This window comes from Dermacentor albipictus, unplaced genomic scaffold, assembly GCF_038994185.2.
Source record: "Dermacentor albipictus isolate Rhodes 1998 colony unplaced genomic scaffold, USDA_Dalb.pri_finalv2 scaffold_20, whole genome shotgun sequence".
NCBI lineage: Eukaryota > Metazoa > Arthropoda > Arachnida > Ixodida > Ixodidae > Dermacentor > Dermacentor albipictus.
The window spans coordinates 3,841,922-3,847,921 of record NW_027225574.1 but is presented as its reverse complement, the minus strand read 5'-3'; positions in this window follow the sequence as shown (position 1 = coordinate 3,847,921).

The window sequence follows — 6,000 nt, the reverse complement described above, 5'->3', positions numbered from 1 at the left end:
TGCAAGAACTGTAAGGAACGTCTGCCTTCCAAAAGAGCTGGAATCAAAAGAGAATGTTTGTACTAACTATAGTCAACGATTGAGATATTGGTGTAAAAATAACATAGAAGAGATCGATAGAGCAGGAGTCGTTACAGGCATAGGCAACTGTACAATTTAGATATATATGTTTGAATTAATCAACAGAAGGTCAGGGAGATATACGCAAAATGTTAGACGGCAATAAATGTAGTAAAAACCTGATTACCTCAAGTAGGCTAGGTGACTATCTTTAGCCGCCCCGTTTCAAAGTGGATGCCATCAGAAATGATCATTCTGATCACCTCGTAGCGCATGTTCTCGCTGACATATAGCCTCGTAGACTGCACACCCACAATTCAGGGTCGCTAGAGAGAAACACTAAATCAGTTTATACATGATACTGTATTCTTTCAAAATCTAATTTTTGTTAATTGTGCGTCGATTACTAGAAGAGAAAACTAATACCAAGCTTCCAGTTTTTCACATTTCGCACGGAAAGTCCGACGTCGGCACATCACTGTGACGTCACGTATTTGAAACGTTGCGCAGCAGTAAAGGTTCCTGAAACTTGCTAGCTTCAGTCCTTGGCTCGTTTAGAATACGACATAGTCCATCGCTGCCGATATAAGACCTAACTGGACCCGACCAGACGCCGTCAATGTCCATGGCGTCGCTGCTTGCTAGTGCGGGCACTTCAAGGCTTCCTAACGACCGGTCTTTCGTTTTTCGTCATTTCTGGCTCATTACGTCTCCCCTCACGGTATATAAGAGCGGGTTTGCTTTTTATTGAACAAAAGTAGCAATCTTATAATACAGCTCGCCTTAATTTTCTCTTTAGTGTCGCTGTAACCCTAGAGGAACGAAATAAACTAGGAGGGAGCATTACGTAAACGCAGGCAGCCTTCGCAAGCCAACTCCCCGTGGAGCCATACCCTTCGTTTTTCTCTCTCAAAAAGTCTGTCTATAACGCGTGACCCTGTGCTCGGCGAACTCGGCTCAGTGTATACTTGGTTCCCGGTAACACTTGTTCAGGTGCCTTACCAACCACATTTCGCACATTTTCTCCCGACGCGTTTGTGCGAATTTGGTCATCTTATTGCTACGTATGCATTTGTGGTCTTCTTTGTAAATGTGCGAGTGCGTCGGCCGCATGTAGCTGTCACACCCGTCGCCTTTTTTTTTTTTTTCGGAAGAGCGTGCGCTAATTAAGTGCAGCGGCGGTAGACACTATGTAAAGCTTACCGCGACATGATGATATGTTGGGCTGAACTTTTCTTGGCTTCAATTTTGTTACGTAAAGCTCCCTCCTAGTTTATTTTTTTTTCTTCTTTCCTTCCTCCATGCAACTAACGCACCCAATGCGCGCTCCGACTTCCATTGCAAGTTTCGTAAGTTCTGAAATATCTGCCGCAGTGGTTCAACGACCGCGACGTATATACGAACACCGGGCGCGAAACGCCGGTTTCATTCCTGGCTGCAGTGGCTGTCGAATTTCGATTGCAGCGAAATCCGAACGTGCACCAGAGCGCAAAACTGCAGGTTGGGTGCATGTTTGCGAACAACGAGCGGCCTTCGCAATTATATCGCGCCACCCTCGGCTATAATGGATATCATTTTAGAGCGTGGCTTTCATTCGGAGTGCGCGCAAAGCGCGACTCATTCCCATCCATGACAAACAGCTTGCGGCCATTATTTCACAAAGTCTTCCTTCCGAACTGTTTGTTGCTGACCCGTGCATTCAATATCATCTCATTTGCTATACCGCAATTAGCCGGGAGGCTCATTCACATGGAGAGAAGCAGGCCGTGACTCGTATTGGAAAGACAATATTCGTGAACGAAAGTGCTCCTTGCCAACGCACGCCTCAAAGATATATATATCCAACTTTCGTCAGCAACCTCACATGAAAGGTCATCTGGAAAGTGTGCTGTAAATATATTAACGTCTGGGGTGGACGTGAACCACAAGGCATTAAGTAAGTTCGAGCTTTACACCTTGTACAGATTCGTGCACTCTACCATGTTGTTGTTGTTGTTGTCGTCGTCGTCGTGTACAAAAAACAACTAGACTTTCACGACAACGAGAAGCAGGCTAACTACTGTCATACTGAGAGGGACAAAAAACAAACAAAAACAACATATGTGACGTTGGCTGTGAAAGGATAACACACACACGTGCAAACACACATAGTTATGCGCATAACTTTTCTACTGCGTGCACGTATCTGTTCTCTCGCGATGAGGAGTAATATATCTTTGTCTTTAACCTTCTGCAAGTCCTAAATTTTACACAGAGAGTAAGCAAACTGGCAGAAAACATGCATCCGTGAATCACTGCGAAAGGCCGCTATTCAGATTCACTTTCTATCATTCTTTTATTTTTTGCTATGGTTATCACAAAACAAGTAAATCTGTGCGCTCTCTTGAGGTGTCCTGATTACATGTCAACGGTGAACTCAGGGGATTTTAGTGAAATTTACCGTCTTTGCTTGCAAAAAATTAGGCAAGCTACGGCTATCACTGCACATATGCGTAGTCACTGCAGGTATCTGTACATTGTCTCACAAATTTATTTATTCGCAGTAGAGTAAACTTAGGCGCTGTTTGGGAGGGAAAGGGGCGTTTAAGGAACATACTCCATAAACAGGCACCCCGCGAACGGCACCTGAAATTCATATATATATATATATATATATATATATATATATATATATATATATATATATATATATGTGTGTGTGTGTGTGTGTTTGTGTGTGTGTGTGTGTGTGTGTGTGTGTGTGTGTGTGTGTGTGTGTGTGTGTGGAGAGAGAGAAAGAGGCAAAACACAGCCCTTGTTTATCGATGGTCCATGAATGTGCAGTCGGCGTCGTCGTCATAAGACGTCCAGTATACGTCACTCAGTAACGGTTTCAACACTCTCAGCTGAGACACCGTAAACGCCACGTCAACAACAAAATTTTCCGTGGTTGCGTGCATCTCAACCATAGATAGTGAGAGTTCCCTGCGATAGTAAGCGCGGATATATATATATATATATATATATATATATATATATATATATATATATATATATATATATATATATATATATATATATATATATATATATATATATATATATATATATGTTAAATGTATCAACCATAATGTCGCTAAATGTCTGAGCAATGTTGCTTGACCTTGAGGATAGTTTAAACAATGATAAGTAGAAAGTTAAGAGAGAATGGTATGTTAGTTTTAATCAGCAGTCGCATATGTTGCGTCCGCTTTTCAGTTACTCCTGATAAAACATACGAGATATAAAGAGAGAGAGAGCTAGATTAAATGGCAAGGTACCACAAGTTAGCCTAATAATAACCGCATTCAGCAGGACGTAGTTGCAGTGGCTGAGCCACCACTGAATAAGCATAGTTAAACAGACTACATTGTTGGGAATCGCGCTCAGCAACCAGCGATTGGAGCTTGCCCTCTTTTGTGCAAGTGTCACTGCTCCCTGAAGTGAACATTGGACGTTCATTTCAAAGAGCAGAGGCGTGCGCTGTGCGAGTTTTCCTGAGAAGTAGAAATGGTAAAATGAAGACAAGCAATGCAATGAAAGCTTTGCTACCTCGAGGGCGAGTTTTGAACGCCTCCAGCGCATTACGGAAGGGAGATATCGCTCGACAAATGAGAAAGGTCCGCAAAAAGCGCCAGATACACGATCCGCGTGAGATTCACGCACGCCGCTCAGCGACCGTTTTTCCTTGCTGATATCGAATCGCAGCTCCTCTCGTTTCGCGAAGTTCGAATTTGAATATTCACGGACCATGTTACAAGCTGCGAAAACTAACCGACGATCTCTATTGCAGCCGCGCGTATCGCGCGACGCTTTCTTTATGTCCTGCCTGGATGGGCCGGCAACCGTTCTGGTCGTTTTCCTTTGTGGACTTCCGAGTCGCATAGCCGGCACAAGAAGTCTCGCGCGTGTGCACGCTGGTTGAGCGCTAGTATACGTAACATACATCGCTGTAGCAAGCGCACTCCGCGCGATTGCGAGGATTCTAGCAGTCGCCGATGGGAGACGCCGTCGCAGCCGCCGCCACAACGGCTCTCCGCAAATATTCTCGATTTGCGCTCGGAGAAAAGCCGGCTGCGTTTTACCTGAGCAGGTGGTCCGCGGGCAGAAATGGCGAGGGAAAGGGAAACGACGCGCTGCGAAGGAACGGACGGCCCTGGAGAGAGGGAGAGTTGGGGCGCCTTTGTACAAACACAACCGTCCCGAACGGCGATCGGCGACGCTGAAGCCCGACACACAGAACGCCTTCAAAGCTCGCCCGTTCACTGAAATTAATGCAAACAGCACCGCTCGAGGTAGATGACTGACGAAAAACTTACCCGACTTCTCCAACGCGCAGGTAAGTCCGCAGAGGCCTGTCTTCCACACGCGCGCGCACACACAACACTCGACGCACCACACGCGCTCACGGGACGCACACGCCGGGCCGTTCAAACGAAAAAGCCGCCGAGCGACGGTGGCGCCAAGCGCATGGGACCGCGGTGGGCACACACTGGGCCGACTCGCAAAGGTGGCTGTTTCACTCGCCGTTGGTTGTGCCGCTCTCCACTCCTGGCTTCGCTTGGCGGCGTGCGCAGCCCGCCCGCCTTTCCCCGCAATACCTAGCGTCTCCAGTTCTCCCTAGGTGCTGCCCCTAGGAGCGTCGGTCCCGCTGGCTTGTGTTTCGCACGCGCTTCGCGCAATGCTCCACTCGCAACTGCGCGATAACTGCGGTCTGTTCAAGCTTCGCAATTGCTACAGGCTTGCCGCTCCAGAGGCCCGAAGCGCGAAGTTCGAAGTTTACTCTTGTCAAAAATGCCGAAAATTGCGCGACAAAAGGCCGTCGCCGTTATCAGGTGGTGTCATATGTGCTCACACCGTGTAGGGGATACTTCGATCTCCAGCTGTATCGAGGCAGCCTATAACCGTGAAAGAGACTACTATAGAACGTGAACAATACGGACAGCGAGCTTGCAATGTTTGGCACTTGCTCAGCACGGCCACTTGACCTCGACAGTAGCCAGGGGGCTACCCCCGGCGCCGGAAATCATTCTGGATTTTGTCTAGAATGTCTTTTTCACGCTTGAAAAGACATTTCACCGCGAACATTGCGAACTCAGGCTGGATTTTGCGGCAACGCCCATGTACCGGGAGTTACATAACGCAAGCAGCCCCATCCGAGCACAAAGTTTCAAGGGCGTTTTGGGCTGCTATTTTGTAGCGATGCCTTATGCCTTATTCTTTGCTATTCTTATCATCCACCACACACGGCCGCCTGATCCCGTTGATAATGCGGGCAGACCGTCGCTCTGACCACTGGCCAAGGGCGAAAAGCCTGAAAAAGCATAGAATCGGAAAAGGCATCGCTACAAAATACCGGCCTTGATGGCGAATGGGCTCGCCGCGGCATCTCGCGGAGGCCGCCGCGATATCTACGGAGCGCATGGATGTCAATTCCGAAACTTTATGGGTATAATGATCACAAACTTTTGATGTGAACGGTGCATTGACAATTCCAAAGTTTTGCTTTAGATTTTCAATTGCGGAACTTTGTGGGTTTAATGCTGTTATAAACATTTCACGCCAAAGGTGCATTGACTTTTCTAAAGTCTTACATCGGAAAATACAACGAGACAAGCCAAATCAACACATTATCAGACAAGTTGACAAAGCGCACAGCGAGGTCCGGTGAGACGAAGCGTTGTGGTGGTTCATTTGTGCCGTCATGTCACATAAAAATATCAACATTTTTTTTTATTTGGCACCTACGCCAAAGCAGCTATGTGAAGACACTAAAGCCAGCCAAGGTAACTACGTTATTATTTATTTTTTCTACCTTGACTTTTATTCGCGAGGACACATTAAGCATCTTCAGTTTTTTGTTCTCGCTACCCTAGCTGCGGGCTGCCAGAGCCAGCCAGAGCTTATACATTTTTCTCGTGT